This window comes from Olea europaea, unplaced genomic scaffold (genome assembly GCF_002742605.1).
Source record: "Olea europaea var. sylvestris unplaced genomic scaffold, O_europaea_v1 scaffold2897, whole genome shotgun sequence".
Classification (NCBI taxonomy): domain Eukaryota; kingdom Viridiplantae; phylum Streptophyta; class Magnoliopsida; order Lamiales; family Oleaceae; genus Olea; species Olea europaea.
In genome coordinates, this window is record NW_019247528.1 from 19,505 (window position 1) to 35,741 (window position 16,237).

The window sequence follows — 16,237 nt, forward strand, 5'->3', positions numbered from 1 at the left end:
TTTTTTGCTATCATCCAATAATATATTAATAATCTCTTATATTTTCATGTTCAGGTTCCTCAACAGCCGAATCAAAGCGGTATGTAACACTCTTCTACTAGAAATGTATTTTTGTTAATTCATGCAAAGGATAAAGGATGCCTAATATTGCTGAGTGCTACTATAACTTAATAATCAAAAAGCTTTGTGTTGAACTTTAGCCCCTTAGAAGAATAATTGATGTGTGTAAGATCAGGGCCGACTTTTGAGATTTTGAGTGCCCTATGTGACATTTTAAAATGGTGCTCTTTCTTGCAATTTATTAAAAAAAAAAAACACTTAAAATGGTTCTCCTTTCATGCAACAAAAACTTATCCTCCTAGAACTAAAAATAAAAAATAAAAAGTCACGAAATAGCAATTAACAATTGAACATTCGACACTAATAAAATGACAATGTTACCATGTAGATTGTACTATTGTAGAGTAAGAAACAAGACTGATGGTAGAGTTTCTTCTCTTCTTAGTGTCAGTGTTCTTCGTGGCTTAAAGGGCGAGGGAGAGGAAAATGGTGAAAAGGGTATTTTGGGGTTAACATTTCATTCTTTTATTTAATCATCGAATTTTGGACTGCTTATTGTCTTGTTGGGTTGTTAATTTGTTAATGAAGCTACTTGAGCAGTTGGGACTTGGGATTGGGCTGATAAAATAGATAGTTTAAAATTTTTATTTATTTTTTATTGAAAGAGCGATAGTTTAAAATTAGAAAAAATAAATTATTTTTTTAATAACATGCTAAGTTTAAAAAAATATTAACATAATGTAATTTTTTTTTTACCCTTTTTCAATAATTATATATTGTGCTCTTTAACTTAACAAAATAATAAAAATTCAAAGTTTTAAAATTAATAATATATTTTCAATATATAATTATACATATATATACACCTTTAACAAAAAATTTTGGTGCGTCTACAATATTGAGGTCTTGTGCAGTTGCTCAACTCGCGCACCCTGAGGTCTACGTAAGAGGCGGACTCTAACTAAATTTGAGATTGTACAATCTATTATATTGCTTGCTCAAGCCAATCATCTTCTTCATAAATACGTCCACCACCATATGAAATTTGGGATAAGTTAGCTAACTGATAACAAGTTGACTCAAAACTTTTGAACATACAACACTCAATCAAGAACCAAATCAGAAGATAGTTTGATAGACCCGGTAGCTAGATTTAATATCCACTTTACCGCCATTCGGTAACTCAATCAAACCAATGTGCATGTTTTTGCCTTTTTTTTTTTTTAAATCAATATTAGGTGAATTACATTTTTGTTTTTTTTTTTTTTTTTTTTTATCAAAAAGAGATGGTTGAATGCTTCTTGTTACTGCACTTTTTTTTTTTTAGTTTATTAATTAATTTCTTTAATGTGTATTATTATTACAAGGTATCTGGAAGGTAGCATACTTTAAACTTGTATTGCAATGGCCAAACTCGTTTTGCAATACTGGAGAATGGCGGTGCAAACTTCCAATCCCCCAGCAATTCAAAATTCACGGGTTCTGGCCGCTAAATTCATATGGAGATGTATTGAGAAATGCCGATAATTCAGGAACAAATGACTTGAAAAACGAGGACGTATGTACATTTCCTCTTGATTAATAATATTTTTTTCTCGCCAATATAAATAAATCATTATCTTACTGTTAGTTTGAAACTTGTTTTGTTAGGTTGCTGATATAAGAGAAAAATTAAATCAAATGTGGCCAAATCTTCGAGGTCCGAACTTTAACTTTTGGGCTGAGGAATGGAGGAAACATGGCCATAACATTGGATTGAGCCCAAATTCATACTTCAAGATGGCTCTTCAATGCAAAGCATTGGTGGATGAGAAATATGGGGAGATTGTTGAATATTTCAGTAGGAAAGGTAAATACAATACAATATTAATATCTTGTATGCTTGATACTTATATTATACTTATATATACTGTAATATCTATTAAATATTAATGCAGGTATGCCACCCAGTGCAACTACTGAGTATCTGAGTCAAAATTTTCCACATAGACTTTACCAAATTAAAGGTAAAATCATTACGGAAATCAAGTGCAACCAGTACAAGTCGCAATTGTTTGAGATAAGCTTTTGCTTCGAGAGGAATGGAGATTTTTCTAATTGTTGTACCTATGAAAAATATTATCTCACTTATGACTGCAAAGATAGGATCAGCTTCCCGGTTGAAAGTATAACTCATGATGAACTATAAGGTACGAAAAGATGACCCTAATTTTTATTTTTAAAGTGAATTTGAAATTTTAATTATTTGGATTTGGTTGGGTAGGAATAAACAAAAGGAAAATGGAAAATATGACTAGTTTCCTAACTCTGTGTTGAAGTAAATGGAAAACCCAAGTTTATGGTTGATTTGATGACATGCTCGAATAATTTCTAGTCAATCAGGTAACTGTTTTTTTTTTAATGTTTTAGAGTGCATACTTTCTTGTGATATAAAAGAAACGGGTAATTATCGAGAAATATTTGCTTCTTGTAATATGAAGTTCATTCTACTGCGAGTAATCTATTAAATATAGACAGTTTTTTCTGCCTTTTCCAGATGATTAATTAGGGAAGAGAAGCAAGTAAATAATGCTTCTGCTTATGCTCATCTTGGCCATTATTAACAATCAACTTTACCCTTTTGGGAATTTTATCTAAAATGTGTTTTGCTTATCTCTTTCCTTTCACAATTTTTATGTACACTTTAACAATTTTCATTTTAATATTAGTATTAGCCATTCTTTAATGGTCACCGTAGATCATTAAAGAGATAATGCTGAAATGTTATGTCAATTGTTTTTGCAAGAGGGACATCATAGGATGTTACTCTGTTCACAGGAAAAATTACGAACATCTCTTTAATAATGTTATCTTTGTTCCTAACAAAACAAGCTTGCAATAAACTGAAAGAAAACCGGCTTATTATTGGATTGGGATTATTAGAAAGGAGAGAGGATGGTAAGTTTTCGGGGAATATTACGGATGGGATTTCATTTGAGTATATTGTTGCAGGATTGAGTTTTACTTGTGGATTGACAAGAAGCAATTTTTCAGTTTTTGTAGGGGTCCTGGTTGGCATAATCAGTCGCTCTTCTGCGCTTGAGCTTTCAGAGGCCATGTGTGGAGACTCCTTCATGTTTTTGTAGAGGTCATATTCGCAGGTCTTGTGATGTTTTTCATTCTTCTTCTATCTAGACTTCATCAAAACATTTCCTTGACGCTCTCTCTATCAAATCAGTTCTTGAAAGTTCTGAAAGACCATATTTTCAGAATTTATTCCTACTTATGAAGTAGGACATTGGAGCAATAAAATTTTCCACAATTACAAAAGCTTGTTTACTAGAATAAACAGGAATTTATGTTCCAAAAATAAGTAGAAATGGCATTACTAAAGCAGAATAAATGAAGGAAAAATTAACGTTTTGTTATGCCACTTAGAATTAATTAGGTAGGAGTGACGGAGTGCATTATTATTTACTAAAGAAACTGACTTTTTTTTTTTTTCCTTATTTTTAATATTATTATATTTTTGTGTCTGAAATTAGACTTCCACGAATTTGGCAACTGAATATCAAATTATCATATCTCGTGTAACAGATGGAGCATGCAAGATAATTCCGTGAATTCCCACAACTGAGTTAATTCTCCAAAGTGCAAATTCTGATTTAACCCAAACCGGAAACAAAATATTAGTATCATGTATTAAATTTTTTATGTTTGAAATATCACGATCACACGTACATATGGAACACATTTCAATCCATGGAAGAAAATAGAGTTGGTGCTAAAAATTGACAAGTATGGTATATACTAATTGAATTAACCTTGGTATAGAGGCCCCTCACACATGAATAATACTAGCGGATATACATTTACCATCTTTAATTCAAGCATTTGAACATTCCAACACTAATCTAGGTATTTATTGATTAGTCTATAAATGAATCTACTTTATTACTACAACTCTGTAAGCCTGTAGACAAGAGAATCAAAATTGTGCAAAACCGTACAGAAATATATGATTTTTCTTATTCTGCTATTCTCTTATTCGTGGATGGATTACGTATAGTTTCTGTCCACGAGGGGGTGCTCTAATTAGAGTTAGAAGTTGTTTGTCTGTTTGCACTTCATATAATTGACTTTGCACTCTCACTTAGCTCCGTAGTGAACAGCTCCACCACTACCCGCATAGATAGATTCATACACTTGAAAGAAAAGGTCACTCTTCTTGATGCACGCTTTCCCTCTTTTTTTTTTTTTTTTTTTTTTTTTTTTTTTTTTTTTTTTTTTTTTTTTTTTTTGGCTTTCCTTCCTTTCTGTACAAAGCTTGCTCAAGGACCTACTCGTTTAGGTAAATATCTAATGCGTTCCCCGACCGGAGATGTCATTTTTGGAGGAGAAACTATGTTTTTTTGGGATCTGCGTGCTCCCTGGGAAACGGGCTAAAATGTACTACTTTTGTAAATAACTCAATACTATCCTCATCTCCTTTTTAGTTCTCAACTTTTAGTCTCTGCCCCAACTTTGCACCCTCAAAGGTGCTTGATAATAGAGCTTGCAAACACGTGCTCCAACAAGAAGTCAGAAAGGGAACTAGGTATGATAACCATTGTAAAAAAAAATTGGCTCTGGAGAATTCTTAAAACACAAGTTCAATTTTCATTTTCATGCTGCCAAAGTGATTTCGAGGTCTCCATTTAGATGGGAGAAGTAAGAGGAACTTGAAAAGGAATCATGCAATGTGCACAGTTTAAATCTTATAGTTAGCCATTCTGTGATTGAATTTTTTTATATTTGAGGAATGAAATATGTTAGGTTCAGACTTGTGTAGTTTCAGGAATATAAGCCACGAGCACCGGCGCCTACTCCTACAACTCCAGTATTAGTTAGGATTTTATTTCGCAAATGTGCGTGCGTGGTGGTGGTTTGGGGGGAGTGAGATTCATATAAAGTTACCGAACCTCGATCTTTGGACTGGAAGCAAGAAATTATCTATTTAAATGTAAGAGAAAATGTAAAATTGACCAAGAGTTGGAACTTTCAAGTTTCATGTAGAAGAGACCCAATCACGCAAGAGAGAGAAAAAAATGGAAAAACGCAATTGCTATTCTTATAGCTTGATACCATGTGGCGACCTTTGGACTAATGTTGTTCCAAGAAATAAACAGACTTTGTTGGAGACACGCTAACATATGAAGTAAAGGCCATGCATACAATATATTTTTGTCAATTCTGGATAGGCTACATGATAGGGACACATTTGGATATAAACTCGTGCACCACTATGGTAGCAAAATTTAATTAAAAGCCAAAGTATGTGTTAGCTTATAAATTGTAACAACATAGGCATTAGCCCTAATTGTTTCTGAATCAAGAATGACCCAGCTCGTCGAGCATCCAACTTGCTAAAGCTCCCTGGAGAAAATCTTTCTGGCCAAAGTCAGATCATAACTTGGTCACCAATAGTAAATTGCACGTGCTTTGTCTGTTAGAAGAGCAATTTAGTAGCAAACTTCTGCACAGTATCCTTCATGAAATTAGAAAAATCAATCCCTATGAGACTTTTGGGTAGCGGTAGTGAGCTTTCAGTCAAGGGAGTTTGAGGCTTCACTCCGTAAATCAATTAAAATGGCATGCACCCCGTTGTTTGATTCACTGAATTGTTATATGCAAATTCTACATAAGGCAAGAGCAAACCCCAGCTAGAAATGTGATCATCAATCAACAACATAACAGTGCAGGCGTAGTGGGGGACGCTTAAGGTTAAAGAGGAGGCTAGTGTTGAGATCTAGAAGAAGATCCGACGGATTAAGAGATTTGGGAATCTGTGGCATCGTCTTTTATATTATGGGGAATTGGGCCATAAAAGGTAATATTGGAAAATAAATATAGAAATACATATTGACAGAGTTTTCATGGGCAACCTTAAAAAGATATTGATAATCACATCTTCACCATAATTATCCATTTTTTCCAAATTTCTCAACACCCAACACAGTCTATCTAAATTGAAGAGAGTGCACATCATATAAACTCGATAAGTTACACAGAAATAATTAAACAATCCAAATACGGTAAACAGAAAATTCGAAGCAATATAGAAAGACATAAAATAAAACAGAACTTTTAACCCCAAATTCCCTTGATTTTGCATAATAAACGGGTAATTTAGTAAAAATTATTAAAAACTGGGTAAAAAGTTTTACATATTTAAACAGAAAATCACTATCCAACAGAAAAAAGACCAATTTGGCTAAAAATTAAATGAAAAAGAAACCCATCTAAATAATCAGAGTTAATTGTTTGAACACACATTGAACTTTGCATAAGGTCACGTTTCACTTACTAAACTTTAGTTTACACTACATTACTCATTGAACTTTGAAAAATTGCACTCCATCACTCATCAGTAACTTCCATCTAACCCAGTTGCCTCCATGGACAATAGTTTGCACACGTGGCCGTTAAATTGGTCCATCTCAATAATGAATTGCCAAGTCACTAATACCAAACCCCTAACAAGCAATTCAAACTGAAGGCGCGAGATGAAAACTTCATTCCAGAACGAGATCTTCATCTCTCAAACCAGAATTTCCCAAATCCAATTCAATCCTAACCCCCAACTTCGATAACAAACACAACTTACCTCAAAAGTGAAATCACGATCTAGAATCTCACCCGCCCAAAAAAGATCGAACAATTGCACTGTTAAAGGTGAACCCTAACCGAACGTCCGTCGCCGTTGATGTCCACAACCAACCAACCACCAATACTGGGTTTTTCAAGAAGCGCACATGGAGGAAGAGAATCGAGGTAAATCCTAAAATTTATTTATGGTTTCTTCGTTTTTAATAGGCACCTGATTGCACGATCTTGGTTGTTTCGTTTGTTTTGTTTTGTCTTTTTTTTTTTTTTTAGTTTATTCTTTTTTCCTGTGTACTGCTTGAATTTTAATGTAGTTGTCTGTTAAATAATATATTTTCCTTTCCTAGTTTTCTATGGTTCATATTATTATTGTATACCATTTAGTATAATTGCATCGTAGTTATGGGGAAACCTCATTATCAACAATGTGCTAACTTAATTTTCTTGCGCTTGGTTTATTTGATATGGGTATTATCCATAAATATTAGTTTAGTAAAACAAATAAAGCAAAGTACATACGAAAATGTTGCTCATCGTTTTCAGTTTCTTGTTGATGCGACAGATACGAAGGATGACACTGAATTCAATGATTCCAATAAAGATATATGCTCTAGTGAAGATGATATGCTACTTGACAAAATGTCACAGAGGGAATTGAATTAAGTACTTATGATATTATTTAGGTATGTGTGTAATTTATTGAGATTATAAGTTGCTTAATAAGTTTTTTTTTTAATTTTTTTTTATGGACGGAAAATTTATCCCCAGTTGAAGGAATAGAGTTGGCTCGAGCCAAGCACACGAGGAAGTTTATAGATTTGAATTCATACTAACTCCGGGCATCGAGCAGCAATCAAAATTTTGAAGCTAGTATGAACTTGGATATCTAATTTTTGAAGGCATCATGGTTCATGTTTGTGTAGTTTTTGATGTGTTCTTTGTGATTGAACATCTAACTTTTGAAGGCAGTGATGGGTGCCGTGTTTGTGTAGTTTTTGATGTGGTTTTTGTACTGGTGTTGCTTTCTGTTTGAGGGAATAAGGGATGAAGTGAGTGAAACTGTTGTTGCTGGTTTTCTTTATTATTGTGAAGGCAGAAAGAGCAGAAGCGCCATTTAGGAATGCAAGGATATTGAATGTCGTGTTTGTGTAGTTTTTGATGTGGTTTTTTCTCTCTTTACATATGTTGTAAAGTTTCGTTACATATTAACCAGAGACTAGTTCACAAGCATACTAACTGAGATCTTTGCACTCAAATAACTGCTGAATATTCAGTTTTTCTTCTTCTATTTTTACTTGGCCAATACAATATGTACATTACAATTTCACGCTGGAAGTTCACAAGCAATATAAGGAAAACTAAATGAGAGTGCTCAACAAGTTGGAATCACTACTGAGGGATGTTTAGTACTTGATTAAGCAAATGCAATGGAATACTACTTATATGATGCTTAATGCGGCAGTACAATTCACGGATGCTTTTGAACACATATTTAAACTAATGAAACTGTATGGTGATCAACCTCAGTCATTTTTAAGTAATTAAACACTTATTTAAACTAATTAAACCATTCATAGGCTCCATTACATGGCAACGTCAAATTTTAAGAATAGGAAAAATTCACCAGTTTTAACATCAACAATAATAAAATGTTAAGCATGAATATTTTATTCTGTATTACAAAGCCATGAAATTTAAAGCTAATTCTTCTTCTCAAGTAGACAGGTGAAATAGATGCCCTTTCCGTGTCTCCTTTACCCTTTCAGATGGTTAAGTCGAGGGACATCTCGAAGTGATTCGAACTGAACGTTTCCTGTGTATAAATTCCATGATTAGGAACTATCGATTGTAAAAAAAAATAATGGCAATCAAATAAAGAATAAAAACAGTCAGAAAAACTGAACACTCTATCCTGTAATCCTATACTTGAGCTTTCAATAACATAGAACAAAAATAAAACTACTGGTCATTCACATAGAAAATAAAACTGAACACTATATCCCGTTTCTTAACTCTTGCGGTTCAATTACATAGAAAATTTAAGCATAAACTTTATAGTTATTTAGCTTAACTACTGGTCATTTTAACCTATAAACAAGAATAAATGCTACGATAATCTTAGAAAAATTTGAAATTGAAAATCGGAGTCTTGAACAACAAAAGGGGACATTTTCCTGAATTACCAGAGCCTTGAACAACCGGAACCTCGAACAACAAAATCAAAGCCTTGAACAACAAAAGGAAATGCTTCGAAAATCTTAGTTGCAGTACAAAGACAGTGATATTAAAATATAAAATGAAACATTTTTCTGAATTACCTCCATTTGTTCTCTCCATGTCAACGGTTTCAAAGAATCGCCTTTTGGGAGCCTTCAGTTTCGAATTAATTTTGAATTTGGGGTTTAGGGCTGACTTGGATTTGGGAAACTCTGGTTTGAGAGATGAAGATCTCGTTCTGGAATGAAGTTTTCATCTCCCGCCTGGAATTTGAATTGCCTGTTTGGGGTTTGGTATTAGTGACTTGGCAATTCATTTTTGAGAGGGAGCAACTTAACGGCCGCATGTGCAAACTGTTATCCACGTAGGCAATTGGGCTAGACGTAAGTTACTGGGTGAGTGATGGAGTACAACTTTTCAAAGTTCAATAAGTAATGGGGTGCAAACTAAAGTTTAGTGAGTGAAACGTATCCTTATGCAAAGTTCAGTGTGTCTTCGAACAATTAACCCAAATAATCATCCCATAAATCCAACTCCTACCTTGAAACGATGGAGAGCAGTTTGGTATTCCGGCATGTACTAAACAGAGTAGAGATGGTGAGAGAGACGTAGAGGCAGATCGCATAAGGGGATGGATATGTGCGTGCGTGCGTGCGTGTGTGTGTATATATATATATAGGTTTGGGTTTGAGCTGGTTTAATGGGCTTTGATTTTGAGAAAAATCCTGCATTTCAAATAGGGGAAATTAGGTTCAATACTGCCCAAAAGCAACAAAATTGAATAATGCACCTAATTAATTAATTTTCAGCAATCCTTTTATTTAACAATAAATAATACGTACATAAACGCCGAAAATTGATGAAAAGGAGTCATTTGTATAGACATCAAAATCCTAATCCTCAATGACGAAGATGAAGGCGATTTAATAAAAAATCACCGCGATTAAATACCTTCCTCTCTTCTATTCCATCTAACACTTCATCTTGTTCTCGAAATGTAACCTCGCTATTTAATAGGAGACAGCTGATTATATGTAAGGCAATCAACGAGGCCTCTCTTTCTCCTCCAATTCTCTCATTTGAGTTCTGATGTTTCTTTTTTCCAAAATTTTTCCCCCGGCAATGCAATTCTCAGAAGTTTGAGGATCCAGCTGAAGAAGGAGGAACCCTAGTTGCGAAATTTAAGAAACTTTAGATTGGACTGCTGGTTTTCGCAACCTCCAGGATGAAACCCGGCGATCAAAGTATTGGGATTTGTTTAGGTGAGTGAATTGGGTTCTCATGTTGTATTTCTGAGCTATTTTTTGGCCCATGTTCAATGTGGTTAGTGCAGCTATTTTTTATCGTGTATGTTTGTTGGAGCACTATATTTTTATTTATCAAATGTAGTAGTAAGTGGCAAACATTTTACGTATTAATTATCCATTTTGAGTGAATCAAAATTTATTAGAAAGCTTGTAATAAGGTCATGATAAATATGTTATGGATAAAGTCTAAATGTCAAAAATTATCTCTCGTGAAATATCGAACACAAATTAAACCATATAATTATTAAGTCCATTTCTTATGACCATTTTGACTTGTTATTATGAAATCGTCGTTTATCGATTTTCAAATTCGAAAGATAAATTTCAAAATTTGTCGTAAATACTTCGAAACAATAACAAAAATGTCACCCAACACGTGTCGAAATATAGCCTGTAAATAAGTTAAAAGGAGTAACGTCAAAATAGAATTAAAAGAAAAAAAATACTTATTTAGTTATTTTTTTTAAGAAAAGAAAGTCAATTTTCTGAGTATTTGTCACTTTTTTTAAAAAAAAATTTGTGTCAGTTTTCTTTTGTCATTTTTTTTTTAATTTTGTTACTTTTTGAGTGTTTGTCACTTTTTTATTTTCTGTCACTTTTTTTAATCAAACTTTTTTAATTTGTGTCACTTTTTTTGAATTAGTCACTTTCTTAAATTTTTGTCACTTTTTTCTACTATTTGTCACTTTTTTCAGTCACCTTATTGATTTTTATCATTTTTTTAATAGCAAAGATCAATTTTTAATAAAAATGATATTGTATGTTGTTATTTTAATAAAAAGTGACACTTAACTTTTAAAAGTGACATTGACATTAAGTCATTTTTTTTAATTAAAAAGTTACAATTTTTATATAAAAAGTGACATTGTGTCACTTTTTAGTATCACGCAGCATTTTTTACTTCCAAAAAATTTTTCATATGATTTTTCAAAAGACCTCTAATTTTAAAGGTATTTTTGTAAATTGCCCAAAAATCCGTTATTATTAAGCCCCCGTTTGTTTCCCGTTATTTGCCCATTAAAATGAAAAATATGAATGTTATCCATCACATCAAGTCCCCATATTTGAATTTCTATCTCTTGTGTGGGACCCGTTACGACTATATTTTTCATTCTCATTTTTACATTAATATGTACCAACAGGGTCTAAATTTTTTATTATTTAAAATTTAAGGACATATTATACACCCCATTACAGACTTTATATATATGGAAAATGTTTTAATGGGCACCGGTGCTTAGCTTATGTTAAACTCCGATAACATGACGCACCAATTGATTCATCAATTAATTTGTGTGCCATGTCACCGATATCCAATAGATCATTTCCCGTATATCTATACGTGTCAGATTCCCCGCCATTCATTCGCAAGTAACTTATAAGACATGAGAGATGCTCTAAGTCATAACGGGAAGGCCGGAGACTTCGCTCGAAATGAAATGGGGGGCGGCTTTCTCCTCAATAAAATGAAAGACTGCTTCTTGTTTTATAAATTTATAACTCAATAATAAATATTTACTTGGCATTAGGTTCGTAAAGCTCAAGATTATGCCTACGGGACTAATTAGTATAATTTAATATTTTGATTCTCATAATTAGTTTCGTTGGCGGGGGTGATATACAGTGGGGCAGGTATGATTGTAATGGGGATTAAACTTTAAAGTATACAATTATTATAATTTTAATATCTTCATTCCCATTGTTAATTAGTCTCGTGGGCATGGGTGATGTATATAAAGTGGGCATGGATAAGATTGCAGTGGTGTGTAAAATATGTTTTTAAATTTAAAACAATACTTATGACTTGATTTTTGAAAAAAAAAAATAATTTGTTAATACCTGATATTTGAAATTTAAAATTTAAGGATTGAGGTAATTTTCCCTTTAATTTACCTTATCATTTCATAGTATGTACCACATAGATAGGTGACCGTCTCTAGTAAGCAGATATAGCATTATTCTATTCGCTAATCTAGATTTAAGCTCATTGCTCCATGAGGGGAGTTGAAATTTGATGTTCAATTTTTGTTATCTGCTTAATTAATTATTTACACATCATTTTAAATTAATATGTTATTAATTTGATGGGATAGTGGTGAAATTAATGTGGGTAAATTTGAGATAACATGTTAATTTAAAAATGATGTGTCAGTACTTAATTGTGTGAATAACAAGAATTGAAAAGTAGATCTCAACTCATAATGTGAACGTTGGAAACACTTTGTCCAGTGTTTATAAATGTATTCTAACTTTATTAGATAATTTAACTCTCATCTTTCTGCTACATCAACCATCCTCTAGGATTTTAGAGGCATGGTTGGCGAGCCGTATTAAATTATATAGGATTAAAATAATATCTAATCCTTATTTTTGGTACTTGGTATAATTAGTGCCTGATTTAAATTAATCTATGTTGTTTATCGTCCTCTATTAAATTGTATATGGACAATACTATACGTATCAAATCTTTTTACCAACTACTCACAATAGGAGTGGGGACCACGTACTGTCAATTTTAAATTCATGCACGAGCCTGCCATACATTGTCAGAGGGGGGACACCATTCGGTAAACCCCCTCCCCAGTACATATATAATTATCCAACTGTATAATATGTGTGGGTTGGGTTTCTTTTGTATAATTTATTCTCCAATTTATGAATTAAGAATATATTAGTTATCTTGAATTACATCTATTTACTTCATAAATAAGATTTGAGAAAGCAAAAATTCAATTATAAGTAAAGTCCACTTATAAGTGAAAAATTCATTTTTAAATGAAAAAATTAACTATATGTAACGAAATTTAACTTAGGAGTAAAAAATTCATTTATGAGTACAATGAGTAAAATTAACGTAAATTGTAAAATGCTTATATGAGTAGAAAAATCACTTATAAGTTAAAAAAAAAAAAAAAACTTTCTAACTAAAATGTTTATCGATAAGTAAAAGATTACTTATAAGACAAAATAATCACCTATTTAAAAATTGCCCATAAGTAAAATACTTCTTGGAAATAAAAAAAATCCAAATATAAGTAAAAAGTCTATTAATAAGCTAAATAGCTTATAACCAAAAAATCAATCACAAATAAAAATTTACATTATAACCAAAAAGTTTATGATTAAAAAGTTATTTCTGAGACAAAAATTCAATTTTATGTAAAACAATTTCTTCTAAGTGAAAATACTACTAATAACTAAAAAAATTCACTTATCAGATATTTTTTTTAATAAATATAAAAAGTGACTTATACTTTAAAAAAATTCACTTACATATGAAATATTACTTATAATTAAAAAGTTAGTTATAAGTAAAATGTCACTTTTAAGATACAAAATTTACTTACATGTAAACAAATTACTTAAAGGTGAAAAAAAAGGAGAGAACTTCCGAGTAAGAAAAATTTACCTAAAGAAAATATAAGTAAAAAATTCTTATAAGAATATATTTTTTAATTTTTCGTTACTTATAAATACTTCTTATGCGGCGTAACCCCAATCTAATGCAGTATAATTAGGGATAGCAATCGGGCTCGTCCGGTCGAGCAGCTCATGGCTCGGTTCAAAAAAAGTTCCAGCCCGTCTGACTCGAGGCTCGGGCCGAGCCTCATTTTGGGGTGTCGGGCAAAGCCCGAGCTAGCTTGTGTGGCTCGCCGGCTCGAGCTTACAAGTCTATATTTATATATAGAAAAATATATATATTTTTTAAAGGCAGAGTGCTGCTGCCTATTTTAGGTAGTAGGTTGCTGCCAAACATGTTTATAGAGAGAAAAAAAATTCAGCAAAAAATCGAGCCTACTCGGCTCAGCTCGAGCCTTTTTTTTTTGGCCCCCCCCCCCCCAAAAAAGGCTCGATCATTTTACTCGAGTTGAGTCCGAGCCTAAAATTTCGACTCCTGAACCGACTTGGCTTGACTCGTTTACATCCCTAAGTGTAATACTTGTATTTATTTCTATTAGATATTAAAGTGATGTAAAATAAATGATAAAGTTAATAAAGTAAGTCTTATATCAATGTATTTAAGAGTAATGTTATTTAGCATAATCGATATTAAAATATCAATTTAAATGGTACTAATGTGACATTTAACGAAATGTGTAAGGGATAATTACAGCTAGGGTTCAAACCTTCCATTTTTTTTTTTTTTTTTACCCTAAGTGTAATACTTGTATTTATTTCTATTAGATATTAAAGTGATGTAAAATAAATGATAAAGTTAATAAAGTAAGTCTTATATCAATGTATTTAAGAGTAATGTTATTTAGCATAATCGATATTAAAATATCAATTTAAATGGTACTAATGTGACATTTAACGAAATGTGTAAGGGATAATTACAGCTAGGGTTCAAACCTTCCATTTTTTTTTTTTTTTTTAAGACTTTACAAAAACCTTTCATTTGTACCTTATAACTTCAATAAGGTAGGTTTGGAATTTGTTTGGAATTTGTTTGGGATTAATATTCTGGACAACACCATTAATTTCTAAATCGACTGAATTCCATGTAATCTCTTTGCATTTCATCTATTCACCATCCTATTAACCAGGCGATTGTATTCATGGGTGAAGGATGGCATTGACCTTGAATTTTGTACATCTAACGTGCGCAATAGATCCCAAAGTTCCTCGTGTCCATGTAAGTCTAATACCTGCATACTTGGACAAACCGTTAGCCACACATGATTTCTTTCAGTGGTGGTAGAGTTTACTGTGCGTACTCCGACAGTCAAATCAATTGGAATAATATGTAAAGGCGTGGAGTGCTATAGACGCGAGCCTCCAATATAAAAAGGGGGTTGACTTTGGGGAAATTTGTGATAATAACAATAAGGATAGCAAAATTATAGTTTGAGAGTTTAAACTTAAATTATCTTTTGGATGGTATATTTTGTGAGCTTTTATAATAAAATAGAGTGAATGCAGATCATATGATGAAAAGAATACGTGGCCTCATTTGCATGGCTGAAGCCTCTTGTCAAGTGTGTTAATCAATTATAAGCACTTAATGTTAATACCTACCATTTTTGTTGCTTATATTGACAAAAAAAGGTTTAGAATTGACCCGATTGGCTGGATGGGACGGCGGCAACACATCAATCACTTTATTGAGGATTTTATGAAAGATCTACTGCTAAACCCCCTTTTCAACCTCTCCCATCATAAGGTTTTTTTATTTTTATTTTATTTTATTTTATTTTTTTAACGAGGTGTCCCAACTTACGCCAGACTATATCCTCGTCCCGAACTTCCAGCCCCTCAGCAGGTCAGGGAGGTAAATCGCGGGATGTGCCCAAGTTGATCAGACTCTTTTTTATTTAATTTTTTGGCTTTTGAACTGAGGCTAATGTTTTATTTGTATGCTTCTCTGAACCCTGAGGAGTAGTTCAGTGGTCAGGTCTTGGGTTTGTTTCCCAATAAACACCAGTTCGAGTCTCCTTAGAACCAATAAGATGAGTATCCGACTGTAAACGTTAGGGCTCCATGAAATTAGTCGAGCTGTGAGTAAACTTGTTCGGACACCCACAATCATTAAAAAAATGCTTGTCCGACTACTAACTTAATATTCTTTACATTCTATATGACCTGATGTACGTCCCTCTCAAACTTTTGTGCATATGCTAAGTTGTGATCGTGTGCCCTAGTAGAAAGGACAATAAAATATTAGCTTACGACCAGTAGATGAATGCTATCTTGGGGGTCCAAATTATGACCTCGTTTCAGCACTATATTTCCAAACACTCACTTTTTTCAAAATTCATTTTAAATCACACATTTTTCAATAAAAATAATTTTATATGTAAATCAAAAAAAATTTCTTGCTTCTTAATCATACACTCTCCAAAAAAACACTATTTATAAATATATTTTTTCTCCATAATGGGGCTCAAACAAGGGCTATATTTGGGTTTATTTAAAGTAGATTATAGCTCTTATTTGACTTTGATATTTTGATAATTATTTTTTTGGCGAATGTGTAATTAAAAGGTAGGAAATGTTATGGACATGATTTTTCTTTTTAAAGAATATGT

The 16,237-nt window shown here is 32.5% G+C and overlaps 2 long non-coding RNA genes across 2 annotated transcripts; one reads left to right on the top strand and one right to left on the bottom strand.

Annotated features, from left to right (window-relative positions):
- Nucleotides 1–6,406: 6,406 nt before the first annotated feature.
- LOC111384320 lies at nt 6,407–7,920 on the top strand. The gene is made up of 3 exons (XR_002700887.1): nt 6,407–6,852; nt 7,247–7,367; nt 7,453–7,920. It is a non-coding gene; the product is annotated as an uncharacterized LOC111384320 (long non-coding RNA).
- Nucleotides 7,921–8,311: 391 nt separating this feature from the next.
- LOC111384319 lies at nt 8,312–9,216 on the bottom strand. The gene is made up of 2 exons (XR_002700886.1): nt 9,003–9,216; nt 8,312–8,497 (listed from the first exon to the last, which is right to left on the bottom strand). It is a non-coding gene; the product is annotated as an uncharacterized LOC111384319 (long non-coding RNA).
- Nucleotides 9,217–16,237: the final 7,021 nt, after the last annotated feature.